General features: G+C 42.8%; 1 protein-coding gene across 2 annotated transcripts in view; it reads right to left on the bottom strand.

Moving 5' to 3' along the window:
- LOC125457683 (inactive N-acetylated-alpha-linked acidic dipeptidase-like protein 2) overlaps positions 1-27,623 on the bottom strand; it is an 823,004-nt gene that overhangs the window by 709,070 nt on the left and 86,311 nt on the right. For both annotated transcript variants that reach the window (XM_059651091.1, XM_048542236.2), the window contains exon 3: positions 11,184-11,264. The gene's annotated coding sequence lies outside the window, so the exon portion shown is untranslated. The remainder of the gene's footprint in view (positions 1-11,183; positions 11,265-27,623) is intronic.

Raw genomic sequence — 27,623 nt, 5'->3', positions numbered from 1 at the left:
ACTTCCTGGCTCCCTGAAGTGTGTACACCATCCACAAGGCACAAGGAATGGAATACTTCAGTGCCGCTGCATCAAAATCCCTGAATTCCCTCCCTATCAGCAATGTGGGTCAACCAACAAGATACGGACTGCAGTGGTTCAAGAAGGCAGCTCACCTTTCACCACCACCTTTTTAAGGGCAACTAGGGATGGGCTACAAATGCTGGCCCAACCAGCGACGCCCACATCCCACAAGTTAAAATGAGTTAGCAAAGTATTGTTAAGAAGAGGTCATGTCTGATCAACCTAAGTGAATTTTTCAAAGTGGTGGCCAGGTGTGTAAATGAGGGTGATGCTCGAGATGTAGTCCGCTTGAGCTTCAGCAAGGGTTTTGATAAAATCCTTCATGGGAGGCTGATAGCAAACAGCACTTGGGATCCAACCAAATCTGGCAAATTGGATTCATAATTGGCTGAGTGGCTAGAAGGAGAGCGTGACTATTCAACGGTGTTTTGCCAAATGGTGTTGTGTCCCTGGTAGGGTCCCACAGGGGTCAGTGATGGAGCCCTTGCTGTTCAGGTATATATAAATGACTTACACTTGAATGTTGAAGGGCTAGTCATTAAGTTTGTGGATGATATAAAAATTGGTGGCACTGTAAGTATGAGAAAGATACCCTTAGACTACAATGAGGAGGTGCCAGTGCTGGATTGGGGTGGACAAACTCAGAAGTCACACAATACTAGGTTATAGGTCAACAGGCTTATTTGAAATCACTAGTTTTCTAAGCGCTGCTATCCTTCAACAGGCGTCACCTGACAAAGGAGACACGCTCCAAAAGCTTGTGATTTCAATAAACCTTTCGGACTATAACCTAGGGTCATGCGACTTCTGACTCAGACGGCAAGAGAATATTGATAAATTGGTTGGGTGGGCCAACCAGTGGCACATGGAATTCAATCCAGATAAATGTGGAGTGATGCACCTGGGCAGGGCAAACAAGGCAAGGGAAGACATGATGATCAGTAGGACCCTGAAGAACACCAAGGTACAGAGGGACCTTAATTTGCATGTGCACCAATCCCTTAAGGTATGCAGAAACTGTTAAGAAGCCATTTGGTATACTTGCCTTTATTATTCAAGGAAGCTGGTACAGTATAAAATGTTGATTAGGCCACAGTTAATGTACTCTGTGCTGTTCTGGGCTCTACATTATAGGAGAGATATGATAATACTGGAGGGGGTGCGAAGATTTTCCAGCATGTTGCCTGGGCTGGAAAATTTCCAGATGAAGCGAGATTGGCCACAATGGTTGCTTCCCATAGAGCAGAGGAGCTTGAGAGGAGCATGGCTCAGCTGTATGAAATAATTTTGGGCAAGGATCAGGTAAACAAAAAAAAACTTCGCCCTTTGATGGAGGGATCAACGTCAGGGGGTGTTGAATATTTAAATGGTTTTCGACAAGCACAGACAGTTGAGCTGAAGGGCCTTTCTCTGTGCAGGTGATCTCTATGACTCTGTGCTGTATGATGAAGATGATGTAAAATATTGTTGATTAAATCTAATATTAATGATCATTTTGTTCAGCAATTGGAATAGCATAATAATTTAAGGAAACTAACAAGAGTTCTTCGAGCAGGGCAGGAAATGTCATACTGAAAGTAGTATTTATGCACAAAATATTTTACATTCTTTCCATGTTTTAATAAATGCTAAAAATTTGGCAACAGAATAGAAATTTTGCTTTGTTGATAATTCCAGGCAACTCTAAGAGAAGCTAACATCGCAGGTTCCAGGATGGGCACAATCACCAAAATAAACTGGAAACTGTTCATTGTTTTCTGAATTTAGGGTGTCAAACTTTCTACACAGAAATATGAATCTTTTAAAACGTAACACACCCTCTGTGAGAGGAAAGCCATTTACATTCACGGTGTATGCATTCATTTGTCAAACGGAAGCCATTACACAAATTTAACAACTCATATCAATACAGAGCTCCAAACAACAATAGTGCTTCAAATCAAGTGTTCCCCACTCACCCCATTTCACTTAGTCTGTCTTGGGCTTCAGCATGCTTCTATTTAGAATGGCAATATTAGTTTTAGCAGTATCCAGAGGACTGTAAAAGGCAAAATGATTGTCTGTTTCCTCAGGCATTCTGCATTTCAAAGACAATGACATTTTTTGCTGAAATCAACAACAACAGAATGACAACATAACAGAAGACTGGATCTAATTGACAAAAATTTAGTAATTCAAAGGTTAACTAGGTTGTTTGAACACCAGTGAGGGTTTGCTGATTAGAGACAATTAGCCCCTGTATGCACGTTGCGTACTAATATAAGAAATGCACTGGATTTGGAAAACAAAACACAACTATAACTCGAGTCCTGTCACAATGTCCTTTGGATATCTCCAGTACACTGCGCTATTCCTCATGCTCTCATGGGTCAGTAGCTCGTCTCTGGTGCATCAAAGCCAATACCAAACTGCCTGCAGCAATGAGCTCCTTCAATTTTAGCTCTATATTAAGTCTCTTTGGGAATCAAGAGATTAACAGGAAAAGAAAAGTTCAGAAATGTCTGTTTGAGGCTGAATGATGTTGTCGCAAGTATACTAAAAGCAAGTCTTAATCCCCTTCTTTTCCTTATACGGAGCAGTTTGTGACTTGATATCCAGTCATTCTGAATGTCCTTTACAGCTCTAAATATATCACATTTAAGAGTGTTATCAATATGAGCTGCATTCTTCAATACACCTTAAACAAATACAAAAGAATTTTCGAACAACAAGAAAACATATTGCATTGCAGAATTTTTGGAAGCTTAAACCATCTTTGTTGCACTTTGAAATAACTACACAGAAGCCGGTTATCCCATCACCAAGTCATCCTTTTATCGACATGTGCCTGGTCTTTCTCTGGTAGTGTCTCCTGGGACATTTTTGCCCCAGGTTCAGTTCCTCTGATTTGGACTCGGACACTGGCAGGATGTACCAGACTATAGCGCGGCTCTTGCATTCGGAGCATCTCGGGAGAGTTTCCTCCTCTTCTGCTAACAGTAACGGTATACAGGCTGCATCCATCTTGGGCTCTGAGGTCTCCTTGATTCTGACAGGCTTTCTGACTGTTCTGAGGGGCCAGGTCTGTTTTGCTCCTGTCCCATTTGCAAGGTAGCAGCTTTCAGGTGATCCACATGTTTGTTCAGAACCACCCAAACTTTGTATTTCAGGAAATGTGACCTCACGTTCAGAACCATACAGGGCCATTTCCATGGCTCCAGCACCAAATTTTGTCTCCTGAAGTAAACGGCCTCTCTCACTTAGAGGAAGTATGTGGCCAGCATTAGGGTTTCTGCTGCGATTTCACCCTCTCCCCAAGAGTCACAGATCATAGAATCCCTACAGTGGGGAAACAGGCCCTTTGCCCCAACAAGTCCACACCAACCCTCACAGCATCCCACCCAGACCCATCCCTCTATAACCCCCCCAATTTACACATCCCTGAACACTACAGGCAATTTAACATGGCCAATCCATGTAACCTTTGCATCTTTGGACTGTGGGAGGAAACCAGAGCACTCAGAGGAAACCCATGCAGACACGAGGAGAATGTGCAAACGCCACTCAGACAGTCGCCTGAGGGTAGAATTGAATCCGGGTTCCTGGCGCAGTGAGGCAGTAGTGCTAACCACCGAGCCACCGTGTTGCCAAGGTTATCAGGTAACCTTGATATAGATCTTGTAACCTTGAGAAGACGCTGCACCAGAATATCAGGTTTAACCTGGTGAAGTATCTTCTCACCGTCAGCATCTCTGCTGGAGCTATCCATGTGGTTGCATGAGGGTGTCTGATAATCAAACAGGAACTGGGACAGTTTAGTATTGACAGAAACTGGAGGCTGTTCCTTTAAGCTTGCCTTTAACATGTGGACTGCTCTAAGTGCCAGACCATTGGTTGATGGATAGTGTGGAGCTGTCCAAACATGCCAAATGCCATTTGAGTTTTGGAAATACTCGAATTCCCTGCTCATACCTGTTAGCCAGGGAGCTAGGTATGTTGAAAAAAAATGTTCTGTCTGCAGTACAGGCAGAAATGACCCAACTAAGTGCATTAGGTAGTAGAATAGAATGAGGTGAGGTCGATGCGAGGTAGCAATTTTCAGGTGTTCCACTTCTTTGTTCAGGACCACCTCACCTATATGTCACAGGACCTGACCTTGTGTCGAACTTGCCTCGTACCCATGCAGAACCATTTCCAATATCCTGTCACCAAGTCACCCTTTACTTACATATGCACAGTAAACTGGCTGTGACCAACCAGCTTGGAGTCAGCCCCTCAAATTAGCAAACTCTCTGAATCTCTTGTTGATATCTGTCAGCCAGGGCTCCCTGATTGGCCCAGGTTAACAACCCAATAAAGAAACTCATAGACACAGTCATAGTCCATAAAATCCATCTGGTTCCAATCACAACAGGCAATGGGAACTGCAGATGCTGGAGAATCCAAGACAACAAAGTGTGGGTCTAGGCCTGAAGCATCAGCTTTTGTGCTCCTGGGGTGCTGCTTGGCCTGCTATGTTCATCCAGCCCTACACTTTGTTGTCTTGGTTCCAATCACTATGCGCTTATAGAAAACCTCAAAAGTCACAAATCAAATATTTAACATTTTGAACCCCACAACCTTAAGAGAGAAGAGTTAAGTGCACTCATACGAAGGTGAAAATAGGCAAGAAATTGATTTAATTTGATTCATTAACGTCACATGTACCGAGGTATAGTGAAAAGTTTTGTTTTACATGCAGTACAAGCAGATCATACCATACAACATGCATTAAGGTAATAAAACAGGGCAAAAAATACAATGTTATGGCTGCACAGAGCAAAATCAAAATTAAATTTAAAATTTGACAGGTCCATTCAGAAGTATAAGAACAATGGGGAAGAAGCCGTTCTTGAATTTATTCTTACATATATCTAAACTTTTAAATCTTCTGCCTGGCAAAAGAGGGTGGAAGGTGGTATAGCCTGTGTGTAAATGGTCTTTGATTATGTTGTTTGCTTTCCCAAGGCAGCGGGAAGTACAGATGGAGTCTATGGACGAAAAACTTCAAAAGGCTATTCGAAGCCTAAGAGTGAGGGATAAGGATCAGTAAAGACCAATCCAGAATGTTAAACCAAAATGACAAAGTGTGAAGCTGGGTGAACACAGCAGGCCAAGCAGCATCTCAGGAGCACAAAAGCTGACGTTTCGGGCCTAGATCCTTCATCAGATGATGAAGGGTCTAGGCCTAAAACGTCAGCTTTTGTGGTCCTGAGATGCTGCTTGGCCTGTGTTCATCCAGCTTCACACTTTGTTATCTTGGATTCTCCAGCATCTGCAGTTCCCATTATCACTGTTAAACCAAAATGTATTGGTTGAACTTTGTAAGTTGGTGAATCAAATCAGCAGATAATTTAAAAATATAATCAGTGGACATTATTGCATTACATACTGTACCACAGAAAAGCATTTGCTCAGGGCCATTTCATGCATTTACAACTTGCAACCAAAAATCAGCAAATTTTACTCAGAACGGCTAAAAAGAAAAACAGAGAACATTACAGGTAACATTTCCATGACAGTATGTACATTCAAGCAAGGAAGATACCCTTTATGAAGTGAAGGTATGAAATATAGCCTAATGAGACATTCTCCAATTCATGTGCCACACCATTGTAAGTTTCACAAAACTGAACTTCCAGTTTACCTTTTTAAGAGAAATGGACCAATGATAGAGCTCAAGATTGGAGTCTTTTAACATGACACTTCTCAATTTTATCAGTACATCATCTGATTTATCGAGTTGCTCATGGAAAGTAGCCAGCAGGCAAAGAACAACTAAATACAGCCTTAACACAATGAAAGCAAATTTTTGTTGGCATACTGCCTTATTATTTCAAACATTAAAAGCTGAGAAATGAATTGCACAATGTATCACATTTTCTTTTCTACGCTGAAATGAGATTAAAAGCAACACGACATGCATCCTTACAACAATCTATATTTGCTTCTCCATTTCAAAGCTGGAGTTCAGCTGTCCAACCATAAAATAAAATCTGGCCAAAATTAACTGCAAGATCCCAAATAATTACCCACAGTAATGAAAAAATGTTTGTAATTCACATTTGGTGTGGTTCAGTGGTAATACTCTCAGCTCTGACTCAAAGTCACGGGTTCAAACCTCACTCCAGACACTTCATTCCACAATCAAAGCTGAGAGTTCATGTCAGTGTTGGTGGAGTGCTGCACTGTCAGATATAGTATCTTTCAAATGAGAAATTAAATTGTGGCCCTCTCACACACACATAAATGATCATGTATCACTACGAACAGCAGCAGGGACTTCACAATGGCTTTCATGTGTCTTTCAACAAATATGTCTAAAACAAATCACCTGATCATTTATCCATCACTGACTTGTGATCATACAGTGTGCAAATTCCAGCCACAATTACCAACATTACATCATAACTATAAGCACTTAACTGTAAAGCACTATGGGGTACTTTAAGATCATGGAAGGCACAATATAAGTGGAAACTATTTCTTTACTTTCTGAACATCAGGAAACTATTTCCTGCACGTACGTTTCTGTCACTAAAGGAAAAAAGGGAAAGGAACATTGATGAGATGATGCATTTGTGCTGAGTAAAATTTTCTAACACCCTCAATTCAGAAGTATCAAAGGCTTTCCAGGCTTTTAGGGATGGAGAAGATTAGAGAAATAAAGGAGGGGCATGACGATGAAGAGATTTTGAAAGGCTGAAAATTGTAAAATTGAGACAGTGCCAGAGCATGGTTCTGCAAATTCAGAACTGCAGAAACAGGAGTTGGTGAGTGTTAGGATACGGATCGGAGGATTGTAGAAGATCTTGAATTTATGTAGGATGAAAACTAAGAGGCTGGCCAGGACTTGACCATCGTTTGTTTATTCAAGTCCAGAAGTATAGCTGAGGGCTTCAACACTTTCATCGAACTTGCCTCCCCTTCCCAGGATGATAAAATTTAGTATTCCATACTAGTAGAGATTTTCAGGTGAGATTTTTGAAGAGGTGATACAACTCTGGGCTTCTTAAAGTGGAAGATGTTCTGAATCCACAAGTTCCAGTTCCGTTTCTAGTAGATTCCATTTTTACTGATAAGTTACAAGTTCAAACAGATACCACTTCTGCCATAGCAGAGATGTTAACCCTCAGTGTGGGAATTATGAAGGACTCTTGAAGGACAGATGAAGTCTGCAGAACTGCCAAGCTATAAAGTTATTTAAATCCCCAACCTTTAGAAAATTGTAAAAATAGGTTGCTTGCCTTTTTGCAGGGCAAACAAATCTGATCAAGCTGTTACGAAAGCTGTTTACTGGTATTATCATAAAAGGTTATCATTATCTCATTATTAATGTTTGGCTGTTTCTACAACCTACAATTATGCCAGCAGAGGTTTTTAATTTCTCAGTGTGATTGATAGCTGAAAGTGGTTGTTAAAAGATTTGTTGTCTTTGAAATGGGGTTATGAATATGAATCTTTCTTTTGTAAAAGGTAAAATACATGATACTATTCAAAGGAATTGGAATGGCCTATCATGAACCAGAGCCATTTTTAAAAAAATATTAAAAGTCATAACATATATTTAGAAATGTATTTTGTTTTGTCTTAACATGGTTCCTGAGGTCCAGTCACTGGGTGAGTTGGAAAGGAGGGTGCAGTCAAAGGGTGAGATGGCATTAATTGGCTTCAGAGGCTAGAAGCAATCCTGGAGATGAGTGGAGCACGAGGAGTGAATGGGGAATAAGGGAATGTGTAGGCTAAGTGCTAACGAGCCTAGAATTTGAGGAAACAACTGGGACAAAAGTCCTCAAAAACTGATCTGGACCTTTTAAACAGCCTGCCTCAACACTTGGCCACCCCTGCGGCCACCTCCAATCCGTATCCTGATTCCATCCATCCCTGAAGAAAGATCCTGCCATTGGAGGAGTTTCTTCTGAGGAGGGAGCAGTGAGCTAGGAAATGTCCCAATTCATGCTCCCCATCTCAAGAGTGAAAATGCAGGTCCATCTCTCAAAAATATTTGGTTTTGCATGGAACATGGAGAATCCTAAATAATTTTGCAAATAACACCAATTACAAATCAGAATTGGTTTTCTTGTTTTAAACATTATTTTCAAATCCATATTATTCTAATATTGTAAATTTGATTCTTAAGGCATTCAAAATGAATAAATCATTCCATTCTTCTGGCTTTTGTCAACCAAGTAGCTGTCCTGTAAAGCCGACAAATCAAGATGCACAGTAATAGTAAACATAGCCTAATTCTTTCCATTACTTCACAAGATTGAATAACAATTTACTAATGGCTAGCTCATCGAATCACAGCTGAGAATAGGAAAGAATTTTCTCATAATTTAAACTACACAAGCTCCTTGCAGCGACTATATGAAATAAATTGCGCTTGATGAATAGAGATAACAAAGTGTGGAGCTGGATGAACACAGCAGGCCAAGCAGCATCTCAGGAGCATAAAAGCTGATGTTTCGGGCCTAGACACTTCATCAGAACTCTGATGAAGGGTCTAGGCCCGAAACGTCAGCTTTTGTGCTCCTGAGATGCTGCTTGGCCTGCTGTGTTCATCCAGCTCCACACTTTGTTATCTTGGATTCTCCAGCATCTGCAGTTCCCATTATCTCTGCACTTGACGAATGTTTGTTCGCAAGTTAACGAAGGAACAGACAGAATAAGAACTGGTACAGGCCTTACAACCTTTTGTGCCCTTTCCGCCATTCAGTGCAATTTTTGTTGCCTCAACTGTACATTTCACCTCCAGAAGCTAAAGTAGCTAAAGTAAGTAGCTAAAATGACAAAAGAAGAAAAACAAGCCAAACAAGTCCACTCCCAGGTTTACCTTCTTGAACATTTGACAGTTAGTAATAACATAACTGGCAAAACAAAAACAGAAATTGCTGGGAAAACTCAGCACATCTGGCAGCAACTGTGGAGAGAAAGGAGAGTTAACTTCTTGGGTCCGTGGCCCTTCTTCAAAACCTTTTGAAATCTTGAAGCCTAAGGGTCTGAAGAAGGGTTACTAGATCTAAAATGTTAACTCTGCTTTCTCTCCACAGATGTTGCCAGACCTACTTAAGTTTTCCCAGCAATTTTGATTTGTGTTTCTAACTTCCACAATCCACAGTTCTTCATTTATTTTTAAATATTTATAGAAATCTGAACACACTGAAGAAGCTATTGAATAATGCACGGTGATAAGGAAAACAAAATTGGTATAAATAGTTACATTAAATAAATGATATGGAAATGTAGAAGTTACGGATTAGACCTAATTAAAAAGTAGTCTATAACTGATGTGAATAACTAAGTAAGCAGCTGTGATCACACAAACATCACTCTCAGAAATAGTATTGAACAATAAATTGAATTAACTTGATTTTTGATCTTGGTCAAGGCTGTGGCAAAAAAATCATTTCAGGATAACACCCCACATGCAACTTAATCAACAAGGTGGTGAACACTTGCTAAATAGGTTCGCTCAGATACAATAGGCTTGATTTTTCACTGATGCAAATGGACCCATCCACAAGGAAACTAACACACATGTTCAATAGATGAGATTACAGAGTATTTCAGTCAGGCTCTTTTGTGATTAAATGATTAGTAAAGCAAAAATTGGACAGACTCACCTTAAATATCTTCTGTCAAATTCATACAAAAGTATAGCATAACAACACCCATCTGTGCCCTTAAGACATTGTGCATTCTGGTACTTAACCAATGGCTGCTCTGTTTGGAAAACATAACAACTTTTCCCTTGCATGGGCATGTATAGTATGCACATTTATGCTCTTTAAAAAAAAAACCTTGAGGTGCAAGAATTGACCTGCACTTAAGCATTACCATGTCAAAATACTTGTCGGCACTTTTAAATGCAACTAAATTGAATCCTGTTGGTTCATCATATGGCTTGTTTCTACATGCATGAACTGGTTACTTTAATTAGTACATTAAAAACTGCTAACAGCGCACTAGAAAATGGACACAAGGGAGCTGATTTGCTTTCGTATAATATATTTGCTGGGAACCCCAATAATGAAGATATAGAAGCTGGATGTAAGCATGACCATTTGAACTGGATAAATGTGACAGGGTAGTAATAAAATTATTTCACCTGACTCACCTGATGGGCTGAACACTGGAGAGATCCTCTGAATAGCAGAATGTCCATGACAATGTTGGAGTGCCATTTGGGGTCAGATAAGAGGGAAACACCAAATTGCTGTGTATTCTGATATATTTTTAATAAAATTACATATTGAAGCAGTGATCAGTCACTGGAAAGTAAATCAATGAAAAAGCTCAAAATCTTACGTGTCTGAGTTGGCATTGACCCTATCCTTTGTCACCTCCAACAACTTCCCCACACCTTACTGGGAGTTGTTATAGACTTCAAAGCAACATGCCTTTCCAGTACTCACCTGAGAGAAAAGCTTACACAGAAGTAATTTTCTTTTTTACATTCTTTCATGGGATACAGGCATGGCTGGCAACACCATCATTCATCGTCCATCCCCAATTGTTCTTGAATTGAGTATTGTGTGAGGCCATTTCAGAGGGTAATTATTGGTGAACCACATTGCTGTTGGTCTGGAGTCATATGAAGGTCAGACCAGGAAAGCATGGCATGTTTCTTTCTCTAAAAGGACATTGAGAACCCACAAAGGTTTTTTACGAAGTCAACAATGGTATCATAGGCGGTATTATCACGACTAGCCTTTGATTCCAGATTTTATTAATCTATTTTAGATTCCAACAGTTGCTTGGGTGGGAATTGAGCTGCGTCTCCAATGTATTAGACAGGGCCATTGAAGTACTACATCAGTGACATTACCACTAAGCAACTCAAGTGCTGACAAGTTCAGTTAAATTCAAAATAAAATTGTGTAAAAAGTACGATACTTGCACAAACTAGATAGTGAGAGCATGACAACTCGCAGTATATTTACCATAGCTAAATTTCAAAGCCACTAAATGTCAACTTTTTAAGTTGCCAGTGTGCTAATTTGTGTTCTAGTGTTTTGTATAACGACGCTCAAATACAAGTGTAAGGCCTCTTTACCATGTGTGAAAATGCAAGGTTCAATAAATTAGACTGAACTTACATTATATGGCACCTTTCACATCCTTAGGATTTCCTGAAGTGCTTCACAGTCGAGTGAATTAATGTTGAAGTAAAGTCACCACTGTAAGACAGCAAATTTGACATTCAGTTTGCACACAAGGCTCCACAAAAGGTAAACAATAAGATAATCTGTTTTTGGCTTCTTAGATGAGGATTGGATTGGAGCATCAACATGGTATTCTGTTCCTTTCTGGACAGTATCATTGGATCTTTCACATCCAAGAGAACATACAGGCTCTCAGTTTACTCTCAGCCACAAAAACAATGAAAAACAGTGCAGCCCTCTTAAATGCTACATTGAAATGTCATTCTAGTTGAAATGCTTAAGTTTCTAGAATTTGCTTTCAACTTTTAACCTTCTGCAGTGCTCCCACTGAGTTGACTCTACTCGTGTATAATGCTACAACCTGGTTACGCACCACAAACATTTAAATAGAATTCTGAATACCTCAGTTTAACCAATCAAAATACGCCACAAGATTACAAAATTTACTGTATACAGTATAATTAAACAAAATAAATGATATTAACAAAATGGCTTATAACCTTGTATGTCATATATTCAGGTTTACTTTATCGTCCCCCAAGAATTCTCAAGAGAATCTTAAAATTTTCTTTACCAAATAGGCTAAAGGTATTTGAAAAAAAACTCTTAAAATACAGTTCATACTTAGTTTCTTGTAAAATCTAATATGGACACATGGTTGCAAATTATTCATATCATTAAGCTGCACATCAAGTTCTGGAACAATTCAGGCACCACATCTTAAGAAAAATATATTGATCTTAGGGGAATGCATTATACTTTTCCCAAAACAATATGTGGGCTCCAAGGATTCAGCTACGAAGGCAGATTAAACAAACTAGGAGTGCAGTCCCTGGAATTGTGAAGGTAATTTGATCAAGCCTTTCAAAATAATTGACAACAGAAAGGACAGAGTGGAAAAAACTATTTCCACCTCTGGGGAGTCCAGGGCTAGGAAACACAAATAATAACAACCCAATAATAAGAGCTATACCTTTAAGAGGTGTAATTAAGACACTTTTTTCACCACAATGTGGTAGAACTTTGAAACTTTCTTCAGCAAATGGCAATTGATATGATATATATTGGTCATCTTAAAACTGAGATCAATACATTGCTGTTAGCCAAAATTATTAAGGGATTCGGGGACAAAGTGGGTATTGAGTTAGGTTGCAGATCAGCATGATGGCAGAATAGTCCAAGGAGGCTAAATAGCCTTGTTCCTGTGTTACTAATGCTTGAAGCTATGTAATAGCAATCTTGAAAACTATTCTTCATGGATTAAAAAAATCATCAGGGACAGCAAAGGAACATCAATGTATTCCCAAGGCATGGTGGTGTGTGGCTTGTAGGGGAGACTGAAAGTGGTGATAATCCCAGGCATAGGCTACCCTTGTCTTTCTAGGTATTGGAGATTATTGGTTTGGAACAAGCTGTCAAAGAAACTTTCATGCCATTAAATTCTGGACAAATTCACAATGTTCAATTTTTAAAATAAACTACGGTGAAAACTTAAATTTACAGTGCACACTTCTGTAGATCAATACTGGATTACTAATTCTCCCATCACATTCAAATTACATATTATTATATTCATAGAAAATTGAATTCAAATTCTGCTACCCATTAAGTACATATGGTTCCAGTTAGTGGATAATAAATGAGACTACTGTCACCTTCAAGTGCAATGACATTACCCTGTTTCACAGGAGAAAGCTATTCAGGAATGCAAATAAAACACTTTGTGCTGTGTTTTGTCCCTGAAGTAGCGTATATGCTGGACAGTCCAATTATTGTGCAATCAATGCTGTGTTTGAATTGGGATAGGAATTCAAATCAGGTCTTTTACATCCATCAGGTTAAGAACAACTTCAAAAGCAGATTATTTTTAAATGTGCAGATACAGGAAAGCTTTTTTTGGCAAACTCAGTCCTGAAAAAAAATTCCTAACGCTAAACCTGAAAGTATGCTATGAAATACAGAAACATAAAAAATAATTTCAGGAGTAGGCCTTTGAGCATACACCATCATTCAACATGATCATGGCTGATCGTACCAAGCACAGAATCCCATTCGTGCCCTTTTCCCACACCCCTTGATCCCTTTAGCTGCAAGGGCCACATCCAGCTCCCTCTTGAATATATCTAATGAACCAGCCCAAACAGCTTTCTGTGGGAGAAAATCCCTAACCCTATCACAACTCTCTTAGTGAAGAAATTCTTCCTCATCTCAGTCTTGAATGGCTTATCCCTTATTCTTAGACTGTGGCCCCTAGTTCTGGACTTCCCCAAAATCAGGAACATTCTTTTTATATCTAACATATCCCGTCCCATAGGGATTTTACACATTTTTAGGTGATTTCTCACTGCCCCTCCCCCCATTCTTGTAAATTCCAATAAGTACAAACCCAGGCAATCAAATTATTCTTCATATATCAGCCTTGCCATCCTGCGAGTTAGTGTGGTGAACCATCACTGGGCTCCCTCAATAGCAAGAACATCTTTCCTTAGACTAAGAGACCAAAGCTACATACAATATTCAAGGCGTGGCCTCACCAAAGCCCTGCATAACTGCAGCAAGACTTCCTTACTCCAATACTAAAATCCTCTCGCTATGAAGACTAGCATGCCATTAACTTTCCTTACTACCTGCTGCATCTGCATACCCACCTTCAGCAACTATTCCACCATGACACCTAAGTCTCCCTGTACCTCACCTTTTCCCAAACTGCCACCATTCAGATAACAATCTGCCTTCCTGATTTTTGCAACCTAAGTGGATAACCTCGCATTTACCCACATTATATTGCATTTGCCAAGTACCCCACAGCTAGTCTGTCCATGTCACCCTGCAGCCTCTTAGCCTTAGCATTCTCCTCACAGCGCCCACTGCCACCCAGTTTAGTGTCATCTGCAAATTTGGAGATATTGCATTCAACTCCTTCGTTCAAATTGCTAGGGTAGATTGTGAACAGCTAGGGTCCCAGCACTGAATCCTACAGCAACCCACTCATCACCAGCTGCCACTTTGAAAAGGACCCATTTATTCCAACTCTCTACTTCCTATCTGCCAACCAGTTCTCTACTCATGTCAATATATTACCTCCAATACCATGAGCTTTGCTTTCCCTAACTACGCTCATGTGGAACCTCGTTAAAAGCCTTTTGAAAGTCCAAATACACAATATCTACTGATTCACCCTTGTCTACTCTATTGGTCACATTCTCAAAAAATTCCAGAAGATTTGTGAACCTTTTAGTGAATCCATGCTAAGACCAAATCTGTCATCACTTTCCAAATGCTCAGTTAATACATTTTTAATAACGGACGCCAGCATTTTCCCCAACACTGATGTCAGGCTAACCAGCCTATAATTTCTTGTGTTTCTCTCTCCTTCCTTTTTTTTTAAAAAAAAGAGAGTGGGGTTACATTAGCTACCCTCCAGTCCTTTGGAACTTTTCCACAGTCTACAGAATGTTGAAAAATGATCATTAATGGATCCATTATTTCTAGGGCTACTTCCTGCAGCATACTGGGATACAGAGCGTTCAAGCCCTGGGGAGTTATTGCGTTTTAATCCCAATTTCCCCAATACCATTTCGTGACTAATAAGGATTTCCTTCAGTTCCTCCTTCATGCTCGACCCTCTTGTCCCCTCGTATATCCTGAAGGTTATTCATGTCCTCCGTAGTGAGGCAGATCCAAAGTATTTGTTCAACTGGTCTACCATCTATTTGTTATTCACTATGAAATCGCTGGATTCTAACTGCAACGGACCTACATTTGTCTCCACCAGTCTTTTTCTCTTCACATATCTATCAAAGCTTTTGCAGTCAGTTTTATGTTTTCCGAAAGCTTACTTTCATATTCTATTTTCTTCTGAATTAAACCCTTTGTCCTCCTCTGCTGAAGTTTAAATTTCTCCCTGTCCTCAGGCTTGCTGCTTTTTTCTGGCCAATTTATCTGCCCTCTCTTTGGCTTTAACACTATTCATGATTTCCCTCATTGGCCATGGTTGAGCCAACTTCCCTGTTTTATGCCAGATAGGGATGTACAATCGTTGAAATTCATTCATGTGTTCTTTAAATGTCTGCCGTAGCCTAATCACTGTCAACCTCTTAAGTACCCTTGGCCAGCTTTATCCCAGCCAATGCGTGCCTCATACCATCAAAGTCAGCTTCTTTTTTTTAAAATATAGAACTCTAGTTTCAGATTTATTTGTGTCACTCTCCATCTTAAAGAAGAATTCTACCAGATTATGGTTACTCCTCCCCAAAGGATCTTGCACTATGAGATTGCTAATTAATCCTCTCTCATTACACAATACCCAGTCTAGGATCGCTTGCTCTCCAGTTAGTTTCTCGACGTATTGGTCAGGGAAACCATCCTTCATACATTGTAGGAAGTCCTCCTCCATCACATTGCCACCAGTTTGGTTAGTCCAATCAATATGTAGATCGAAGTCACCCATTATAACTGCTATACCCTTCCTGCATGTATTTCCAATTTCCTCTTTGATACAATCCCCAGCCTCACAACTACAGTTTGGCGGTCTGCACAACTGTCACTAATGTATTTTTCCCCTTTGGTGTTCTGTAGCTTTACGCATACAGACTGTACATCTTCCAGGCTAATCTCCTCCTTGAGCAGCAATGCTCCCCCACCTCCGTTTCCTTTCCATTTACCTTTGCTGAAAATTATATAGCCCTGGACTTTGAGTTTCCATCCTTGGTCACCAGGTCTCCGTGATCCTAATTATGTCATATCCATTAATAATTGTCTGCATTTTAGGCTCATTTTTTGACATTTATTGTCCTTTTTGAGTTTTGGTGTAATGTGGCCTTTTTGATTTTTGCTGTTGGTTTCTCTGCCTTCCACTTTCACTTTTGCCCTTGCTATATTTGATTCTGTTCTCCAAGTCCCTGCATTGGGTCTTATTCCCCGCATTGGGTCTTATTCTCCTGCCACGTTAGTTTAAACCGTCCCCAGCAGCAGGAGCAAACACTCCCCCAGGACACTGGCTTCAGACCTGCCCAGGTGCAGACCGTCCAATTTGTACAGGTCCCACCTCCCCCAGAACTGGTTCCAATGTCCCAGGAATTTGAATCCCTCCCTCTTGCACCATCTTCCAAGCATCTCAGCTATCTTGCCATTCCTACTCTGATTAGCACGTGGCACTGATACCAATCCCAAGGTTACTACCTTTGAGATCCTACCTTTTAGTTTAGCTCCTAACTCCCTGAATTCAGCTTGTAGAACCTCATCCCGTTTTTTTACCTGTATGGTTGGTGTCTATATGCACCATGACTGCTCCCTGTTCACTCTCCTGCTCCAGGATGTCCTGCAGTCATTCCAAGACATCCTTGACCCTTGCACCAGGGAGGCAACACAGCAGCCTCGACTCTCCTTTGTGAGAAGTTTGAAAGGAGAAGTTTGCAACACACAGTCTGACGTTGGTTTTTATTTGAATGAGATTTAAGTTTATTTTAATCACAACAAAAGTTTCCTTCAATGAAAACATTCAAAGAAATTTACTATGTGATCAAAACTTGTACACTGTACAGTTGGGGTTTTCCCATTTTCAGAATAAGTCCAAAGCGTGAAGTTTTGGCAGATAAAAAAACCTGCAATCTACCTTGTTCAGGAAGGCCGTTGAATCATAGATCAGCCAGACAGCTGGTTGGGATTCTGTGGAAAGCCTGCAGGCAGCCAAAGCCTGATTAGGAAGTTTTGCAAACCTCGGGCTTCCAAGCAATCAGAGGGTGGCTTCCAGAGCTTGTTAATTATTACCAGAACATCACTGGCCATGCAACCAGACAGAGGATCAGCAACGTGAAAGGGAAGTGTCATGTGATGGGTTTCTTGAGTTGGATGTTGCATTGAGAGAAAACTGGGGTTCACAAGCAGTGAATCTTTGCAGCTTAAGGGGCACCCACCCAAACTGGCAACCTGTCTGCACTGGTTTATCACAGGTTAGATCAATAGTTAGGCCCCACCAAACCTCTAGAGCTAATAAACCTCAACAACAGAGCAGACCCTATGCTGCCCAAGTGTGGAACCAGGGAGTATACTGAAGCATAATGGGACAGACAGAATGAAGAAATCATATTGACACCTCTTTGGTCGCAGGAGTGAAAGGAAGTTTGTATGTTACTTTCAGTTTATGCATAAATATTCCTAATGTTAACTGTCATGTGGTTGGAGACTCTTTGTGTAGGCACTAAATGCATCTTCACACCATCCAGCAGCATTTCATGGTCATACATGAGTCTCATGAATAGAGGTCAATGCCGAGAGCCTTCAGCACCATCAGGAGGAACAATGCGCACAACATGGCATTGGGTGATGGCAAAAGCTGTGTCCCTTCTCATTCAACATCCCTAATGTCTGGCTCCCTCTATGTGCAAAGGGTTTTCCAGCAATGACAGTGTCAGGAAGACGTGGCATAGAGGAAACAATTCTGTAGCATAGTCAATGATCAGGCAGTCTGTGGGCCTGTAGCCTGCACCCTGACGGTCCTACGACCAAACGTTTCTTCCCTTTCAAAGCCCTTTTTTTTTTCCACATTTTTGACCTTCTTCACAATGAAAGGAGATAGTGAGTTCTCCTCTTCCAGTGTATGTTAGCCTCAGACCCAAATATCGACATCGCCATGATAGTAGCTGATCCTGTTAACGACACAGGCTTCATTCATTTCCAAGTCCCCACCCAGCCCACCATCTAAACACACTTACCTACCTTTCCCATGAGCCCCAGGCATATCAGGTGATCATGCCAAGTGTGGTCATTTACTGCACACTGTCCCTGTGAACCCAGGGTCCTTCTGAATGTGGATAACCACCCATCCACATTTACACCCTTCCCAGCCAGGCTTTACCATGTGTCCCCTCACCCCCTGAAAATCCTGCTGTCTGCAAAAACAGTTTTCGTGCATACATGCCCAGAGCTGCAGCCCCAGTCCCAAAGAGTAATCTGCTAAGGTTCAGTTCCCTGGCAATGGCCACACGAACCAACCCTTAGTTACTATGGATGAACCTGACAGAGTGAGTGCAGCCTAACTGACATGAGCAGATAGCCGTGGATAAGATGTGCCTAGACTACTGACTGCTGCCTATACATCTCCCCAACTATGTTAACTCTGTCCCCATTGTTCTGGTTACCTTGCTGATTTTTTTCTAGCATCTAGCCTGTTTGGCAGGTTTGGTAGGATAGGAAACTGAAAATTAAGGAGTTGAGCTATGGCAATAACAAGCATTAATCCTGATTAATTGGAATCTCACCACACCACTTATCAAAAGATAGAGTGAGATAATCTCGATGTCAAGATGGACATCACCAAACTTTTCATTCAATTCTCCCACAAATCTTGTCATGGCCCATATCACTCTAAGATTCTGCCCATGGTGACTGAGAGATTGTGGCAAATTTTGAAATACTGAATAAACTGAATGGAAAGATGGAGAAATGAGGAAGGGAGATAAGAGTCATAGAATCATACAGCAGGGAAACAGATCCTTCGGTCCAACCAGTCCATACTAACCATATTCCAAAACTAAGCTAATCCCAGCTGCCTATGATTGGCTGATACCCCTCCCATTCTTTCTGATGAATTGTCAGTCAGTCATGAAGCTGTAAGAGAAATTAGAAAGGAAGGCAAGACACAGAGATGAAGAGGGAACGAATGAACCAGGGACGCAGAGACATGGAAGGCAAGAGAGCGAGCGAAAAATAAGGAGACGGTAAGGGGAACAGACAGAAAAATGATGAAAGAAAGGAGATGGAGAAAGGAAGGACACAGTAGGAAAGACACAAGGAGGATGTAAACAAAGGAGAAAGGAAAGCATGTGAGAGTGGGAGTTAGGAAAGAAAGCAAGAAAGAAAAGCTCAGAGAAGCAAGGCGACAAAAAAGTGCATCCAGTGGAGGAAAGAGGATTAACAGGTACTTACTTGCCGTCCATACAGCGCAGTACAGACAGTCTAAGAATAGGGAAGGTCAAAGCCATCAAATTACATTTTAAATTGAGCCTGCAGCGTTGACTTTGGTGCTCTTAAATCTGGCTTACAATACAAATTGTCCTGCACTGCATTATTCCTTTACATATCAGTTCTTTCTGCAAAGATCTGCAATGGTCATGGATCAGGAATCTGCATTAATGGCAGTTAGCGAAGGCACTGATCTGAACAATTTCAGGTTAATATTCTGGTCAAATATGGTGCAATTTATTTCAGGTTTGAGTTCCTTTCTTCTCCTGAAGGATTTCAACCTTTAGAATCATTAGTCCTTCATTTTCCACCCACTTGTCTCAATGGACAGAAAAGTCACAGGCTGGACAGCACAGCAGCACACTCATGCTGCTATGTCCCATTCTCTCACCTGTGGAACCATTACAAATGCACACCAGTTATTTATCAGCGGTATCATAACTAAATGCAATTTTGCCATTTTCAAGTGATTGTTCACTGCGATAAGAACAGGAAACTCTCCTCAATATAAGTTGAATCAAATGATTGCACTTCAACTCTGCTACCTAGACAAAATAACAATTTATTAAAAAAACTTGGCAACTTACATTGTATTTCCACTCTAGAGAGAACACGACAGCAACAATGACTTGTCAATCTTGTGTTAGACAGAGACGACAACTTGTAAATTATACAAAACACTATTGACAGTGATGACGTGACTCTGGCTCTAACATTCCAATTGGCCAAAAACATAGAAAAAGCTCCTCTGCAGGGTGATAAAGTGTGAAGCTGGATGAACACAGCAGGCCAAGCAGCATCTCAGGAGCACAAAAGCTGACGTTTCGGGTCTAGACCCTTCATTAGAGGGGGGGATGGGGAGAGGGAACTGGAATAAATAGGGAGAGGGGGAGGCGGACCGAAGATGGAGAGAAAACAAGATAGGTAGAGAGGAGAGTATAGGTGAGGAGGTAGGGAGGGGATAGGTCAGTCCAGGGAAGATGGACAGGTCAAGGAGGTGGGATGAGGTGGTAGGTGGGAAATGGAGGTGCGGCTTGGGGTGGGAGGAAGGGATGGGTGAGAGGAAGAACAGGTTAGGGAGGCGGAGACAGGCTGGGCTGGTTTTGGGATGCAGTGGGGGAAGGGGAGATTTTGAAGCTTGTGAAGTCCACATTGAAACCATTGGGCTGCAGGGTTCCCAAGCAGAATATGAGTTGCTGTTCTTGCAAACTTCGGGTGGTATCATTGTGGCACTGCAGGAGGCCCATGATGGACATGTCGTCTGAGGAATGGAAGGGGCAGTTAAAATGGTTCGCGACTGGGAGGTGCAGTTTTTTGTTGTGAACCAAGCGGAGGTGTTCTGCAAAGCGGTCCCCAAGCCTCCGCTTGGTTTCCCCAACGTAGAGGTAGCCACACCGGGTACAATGGATACAGTATACCACATTAAGCAGATGTTCACCTGCACATCTGCTAATGTGGAAGGTCATCTTGGGGCCTGGGATGGGGGTGAGGGAGGTGGTGTGGGGGCAAGTGTAGCACTTCCTGCGGTTGCAGGGGAAGGTGCCGGGTGTGGCGGGGTTGGAGAGGAGTGTGGAGCGGACAAGGGAGTCACGGAGAGAGTGGTTTTGACATACAAAGAAAGTAATGCTGTAGCATAGTCAAAGATCAGCTATAAAGCACATGATGAAAGGGGAAAAAATACAGCAAAATATTTGAATCAAATTTGTTTGTTCGTATTTTCATAAATACAATTTTTGTTTGCCTCTTTTTCTTGCCATTTTATGGGTCTATCTGAATTTTTTTAATATAAATGCAACTGGAAACAGCCCAAATGATTCCATAAATTTTCCACACTTTTTTCTATTTATGCAATCCCTTTCAATTATACATCTCTTTCGGCATCACTGAAGGAACAATGCTGTACAAGAACTTAAGATATAAAAGAAATACTCCAGGGAAGTTCAAAAAAAGTGTAATTTAATTTTGATACCATATTTGAAAAACTGAGGCGTTATTCACTGGAAACTAAGATAACTAAAATAAATGCTAATGTAATTGAGAGAACCAAATCACGAGTGAGTACAGAACAGAATTAATAAAAAAAAACTGAACAGGGGATTAGTTAAATCCTTTTAAAGTGCAACAACTTCTAAAAGAAATTTGAATTGTGATTTAACAGCTGAATGGATAACACGATACTTCTTGCATTAAGATGTTTGCTGTAGCAAACAGATTAAAATCACTAATGACTTAACAGTGGACTGAACGTTACCAAAAATTGGCTCAAGGTCAAGTTCCAGGTTTCACGAGCGCCACTGCATCATTTCATCAGCTCTCTGCTACTCGCTTTATGAAGTGCACCATATTTCTACGGCAACAAATTGTGGAGTTGGATGAACACAGCAGGCCAAGCAGCATCTCAGGAGCACAAAAGCTGACGTTTCGGGCCTAGACCATTCATCAGAGAGGGGGATGGGGTGAAGGTTCTGGAATGAATAGGGAGAGAGGGGGAGGCGGACCGAAGATGGACAGAAAACAAGATAGGTAGAGAGGAGAGTATAGGTGAGGAGGTAGGGAGGGGTTAGGTCAGTCCAGGGAAGATGGACAGGTCAAGGAGGCGGGGATGAGGTGGTAGGTGGGAAATGGAGGTGCGGCTTGAGGTGGGAGGAAGGGATGTGTAAGAGGAAGAAGAGGTTAGGGAGGCAGAGACAGGCTGGGCTGGTTTTGGGATGCAGTGGGGGGAGGGGACGAGCTGAGCTGGTTTTGTGATGCAGTGGGGGGAGGAGGGGAAGAACTGGGCTGGTTTTGGGATGCAGTGGGGGAAGGGGGCTCAATTTTCTCCCCTTTGGTCCAGGAGCTCCCCACCCATGTCCGTGACACCACCCACGCCCTCCAAATCCTCCAGAACTTCCAATTCCCTGGCCCCCAACACCTCATTTTCACCATGGACGTCCAGTCCCTATACACCTGTATTCCGCATGCAGCTGGCCTCAAGGCCCTCCGCTTCTTCCTGTCCTGCAGGCCCGACCAATTCCCCTCCACTGACACCCTCGTGCGCCTAGCCGAACTCGCCCTCACCCTCAACAACTTCTCCTTCAATTCCTCCCACTTCCTACAGACAAAGGGGGTGGCCATGAGTAACCACATGAGCCCAAGCTATGCCTGCCTCTTTGTAGGTTACGTGGAACAGTCCCTCTTCCGCACCTACACAGGCCCCAAACCACATCTCTTCCTCCGTTACTTTGATGACTGCATCGGCGCCGCCTCTTTCTCCCCAGAGGAGCTCGAACAGTTCATCCACTTTATCAACACCTTCCACCCCAACCTCAAGTTCACCTGGGCTATCTCGAACACATCCCTCACCTTCCTGGATCTCTCCGTCGCAATCTCAGGTAACCAGCAAGAAACTGATGTCTATTTCAAGCCCACTGACTCCCACAGCTACCTAGAATATACCTCCTCCCACCCACCCTCCTGCAAAAATTCCATCCCCTATTCCCAATTCCTCCGCCTCCGCCGCATCTGCTCCCACGATGAGGCATTCCACTCCCGCACATCCCAGATGTCCACGTTCTTCAAGGACCGCAACTTTCCCCCCGCAGTGGTCGAGAACGCCCTTGACCGCGTCTCCCGCATTTCCCGCAACACATCTGTCACACCCCGCCCCCGCCACAACCGCCCCAAGACGCTCCCCCTCGTTCTCACATACCACCCCACCTACCTCCGGATACAACGCATCATCCTCCGACACTTCCGCCACCTACAATCCGACCACATCACCCAAGCTATTTTTCCATCTCCACCCTTGTCTGCCTACCGGAGAGACCACTCTCTCTGCGACTCACTTGTCCGCTCCACACTCCCCTCCAACCCCACCACACCCGGCACCTTCTCCTGCAACCGCAGGAAGTGCTACACGTGCCCCCACACCTCCTCCCTCACCCCCATCCCAGGCCCCAAGATGACCTTCCACATCAAGCAGATGTTCACCTGCGCATCTGCCAATGTGGTATATTGTATCCATTGCACCCGGCGTGGCTTCCACTACATTGGGGAAACGAAGCGGAGGCTTGGGGACCGCTTTGCAGGACACCTCCGCTCGGTTCACAACAAAAAACTGCACCTCCCAGTCGCGAACCATTTCAACTCTCCCTCCCATTCCTCAGACGACATGTCCATCATGGGCCTCCTGCAGTGCCATAATGATGCCACCCGAAGGTTGCAGGAACAGCAACTCATATTCTGCTTGGGAACCCTGCAGCCCAATGGCATCAATGTGGACTTCACAAGCTTCAAAATCTCCCCTTCCCCCACTGCATCCCAAAACCAGACCAGTTCTTCCCCTCCTCCCCCCATTGCATCACAAAACCAGCCCAGCTCGTCCCCTCCCCCCACTGTATCCCAAAACCAGCCCAGCCTGTCTCCGCCTCCCTAACCTGTTCTTCCTCTCACCCATCCCTTCCTCCCACCCCAAGCCACACCTCCATTTCCCACCTACTAACCTCATCCCACCTCCTTGACCTGTCCATCTTCCCTGGACTAACCTATCCCCTCCCTACCTCCTCACCTATACTCTCCTCTCTACCTATCTTGTTTTCTCTCCATCTTCGGTCCGCCTCCCCCTCTCTCCCTATTTATTCCAGTTCCCTCTCCCCATCCCCCTCTCTGATGAAGGGTCTAGGCCCGAAACATCAGTTTTTGTGCTCCTGAGATGCTGCTTGGCCTGCTGTCTTCATCCAGCTCCACACTTTGTTATCTTGGATTCTCCAGCATCTGCAGTTCCCATTATCTCTGATACAATATTTCTACGGTGCTGTGTTTGCATAATTTAGCATGTGCCAACAGCAAATTGTTTACGGTGTTAAGAATTTCTAGCATTCACACCTTGGCTACCTTATTTAAACCTCACCTGCCCACTCAGTCTAATATCGGCAACCTAGTCTGAAGTAGTCACCCAGGTCAGTGCAGAGTCCATGGTCCAGAGGACTGTCCAAAGTGCCACAAGAAGGTGACAACCTCCTGAGCTCTGCAGATAGAAGTGCTACAATCTGCTCTCTGCTATCTCACACTCAGCCACCTGTAATGAAAACTTGTGGTCTGTCACTTTCAACACCACATCCAACATTTTCACAAGTGGTTCTCACCAACGCCAGCTCCTAAACTACGAACTCTTACAACTGAGATAACAAGGTGTAGAGCCGGATAAACACAGCAGCATCAGAGGAGCTCAGGCCTAGACCCTTCTTCAGAAATGGCGGGGGTGGGGGGAGATTCTGAAAATAAATAGAGAGAGAGTGGGAGGTAGATGGAAGGTAGACAGGAGATGGACAGGTCAAGGAGGCGGGGATGGAGCCAGTAGAAGTGAGTGAAGGTGGGGAGTTAGAGTGGGTATTGGTCAGTCCAGGGAAGATGGACAGGTCAAAGAGGCAGGGATGAGGCTGGTAGGTAGGAGGTGGGGGCGGGGCTTGAGGTCAAAGCAGTGGATAGTTGGGAGAAAGGATGGACAGGTTAGGGAGGTGGGGACAAGCTGGGCTGGTTTTAGGATGCGGTGGGTGAGGGGAGATTTTGAAGCTTTTGAAGTCCACATTGATAGCCTTGGGTTGCAAGGTTCCCAAGCAAAATATGAAGTGCTGTTGACGCGACCTTCGGGTGGCATCATTGTGGCACTGCAGGAGGCCCAGGGTGGACTCTTCCAACTGTCAGTTTCGTACTGACTCACTCGGGTCACCTGACTGACAAAGGACCAGTCCCTTGCCTGACCAGAGACACTTTGCCAAACATGGCACAGCTATGTATCTGCCGTAAATGACCACGTAAGTCTGTAACAGCAAAGAATTTTCTGCCCCTTAATGTCAAGGGCAGTTACACTCATTTCACTTCCGCAATTCAGCCCTTTTATCTATGTTTTGACTGATCCTGTAATGAAGTCAGGAGCTGAAAGACCCTCATGGATACCAAACTGAGCATCAGTGAGCATGCTTTTTTTATTTGGAAGTGTTACCCTGAGTAGCACTGATAACCCCTTCCATCAGTTTTGTGATCATTGAGTAGACTGATAGGGTGACAATTTGTCAGGCTCGATTTGTCCTGCTTTTTTGTGCACTGGACATATCTGGGCAATTTTCCAGATTGTCAGGTAGTTACCAGAATTGCAGCTGTCCTGGAACAGCTTGGCTAGGTGTACTGCTAATTGTGGACCACAAATCTCAGTGCAATTTATCAGGTCCAGGAGCCTTTGCAGTGCTTTCAGTCACTCCCTATTATCAAGCGAGTGAAGTGAACTAGTTCAGGGCTAGCATCTGTGATGCTGGGAACTTCTGGAGGCGGCTGAGATGGGTCTGCCATCTCCACTTCTAGTTGAAGATGAATGCAAGTGCTTCAACCGTGTCTTTTATGGTGATGTTTGGGAATGGGGATATTCATGGTGCCTTCTCTTCCAGTTAGGTTTTTTTAAAACTTGTCCACCACTGTTTATGACTGGGATGTGGCAGGACCATAGATCTGATCTATTGGTTACAGTCTTGCTTAGCTTTGTCTATGCATTCTGCATCTGTTGTTTTACATGCAAGTAGTCCAATGAAGTAGCTTCATCGGTTTGACACAACATTTTTTAAGTCTGCTTGGTGCTGCTCCCGACCTCCCCTCCAGCCCTCATTAGTTAGGGTTAATCACCCAGCCTGATGGTAATGGCAGACTAAACTTGTGGCCTGCCATATCCCCGAAGGTTGATTTTGAACACAATTCTCCTGTTTTCACTGCAACACCAACAAAATAGTTGCCCAACTTTGACTTGCTAAATCTACTCAAAGATTGTCCCATTTTTTTAAGTCAGTAGTGCTGCATAACATGATGGAGAGTATGCTCAACATGAGGACAGGGCATTTTCTTCACAATAGTGGTGACTGTAGCATAATCACTGATGCTACAAACACATCTATGAAAGGTAAATTGCTAAGGATGATGCCAGATTTTTCCTCTTGTATATTTTCCCCACTATTTACAACTGACCCAGTCTAACCATTCAGTCCATTCTGATTTGGCCTATGTGGCCAGATGATGATACCAAGTCAATCAACATACAACTCCTGGTTTCCTCAAAATGGTGTTCACCATGGAGGAGTACTGATTCATCAGCTGCAGTATGGATTATGGACGGAATCAGCAGGAGGTTTGTTTGCCTATGATTTACCTAATGCCATGAGACTTCACAGGGTCCAAAGACAATTCTGAGTACTATGCGGTCAACTGCCTCAAGACTGCACACAATTGTGCCACAACCTTTGGTTGGGTCTATCCTGCCAGCAGGATAAAACATACCCAGGCAGCATGGTGGTTCAGTGGTTGGCACGACTGCCTCAGTGCCAGTGACCCAGGTTCAACTCCACCCTCGGGCGATAGTCTGTGTGGAGTTTGTGCATTCTCCCCGTATCTGCGTTGGTTTCCACCAGCTGCTCCAGTTTCCTCCCATAGTGCAAAGACGTGCAGGTTAGGTGCATTGGCAATCCTATATTACCCCTATTGTCCAGGGATGTGTAGGGTTACAGGGAAAGCGTAGGGGAATGGGTCTGGGTGGGATGCATTTCGGAGGGTTGGCTTCAACATGTCAGGCTGAATGGCCTGTTTACACACTGTAGGTATTTGAAGGATAGTGCTAGTGTTGTCTGGCTTAGTGTGTATTGGGTATGATTCTGTGAATACAACTATGTCAGACTTCACACATCTTGACAGTGGGACAGTTCTTCCAACTCTGGCACAACTCCAAGGTGCTAGCAAAAACAACTTTATAGGATTGTTGTTGTTTTTTCTGGTGTCCAGTCAAGACTAGGTGGGCTGTCCAGTTTCATGCTATTCTTTTGACTTTGTATCTGTTTGACACAACAGACAGACAGTCTTGATAGGCGATTTCAGATGGCACTTGAGTCAACTACATTGCAGAAGATCTGAAGCCATATGTTTGGCCAGGTCAAATAAGTATGGCACATTTCTTTCTCTAAAGGACACGAACAAAATAGTTTTTCCAACATCAATAATTACTATGTAATTGTCATTAGACTAGCATTTAACTGCTCTCTACTGCAAATCCTGCAAACTGCATACACCTGCAGCAACTGTATGATAGCAAGTTATTACCAATTCCAATGGCAATGTTCTGAGGCTAAACATTTGCAGATGTTTAAGGTTCTTCAGTGTGCTGTAATTTCCAGCAAGGCAATCCAAATTGCCTTTACATTCTCCTACGAATTGTGGCTTTCTTTCCCAGGAATATAATACTTTTACTTAAACAATAGATAGTATATTACTTCATATTCTGATATTTTCACTAACATGTACTTATAGAAATCAAGGTCTATAGGGTTTTATTTTCTCCAATGAAGCAGCATTCCCATTTTAAACATTCAATAAAAATAGTGAACCCCAGATTTTACAAGGAAC

Source organism: Stegostoma tigrinum, chromosome 14, assembly GCF_030684315.1.
Source record: "Stegostoma tigrinum isolate sSteTig4 chromosome 14, sSteTig4.hap1, whole genome shotgun sequence".
Taxonomy (NCBI): Eukaryota; Metazoa; Chordata; class Chondrichthyes; order Orectolobiformes; family Stegostomatidae; genus Stegostoma; species Stegostoma tigrinum.
This window is presented reverse-complemented; position numbering and strand designations above follow the sequence as displayed.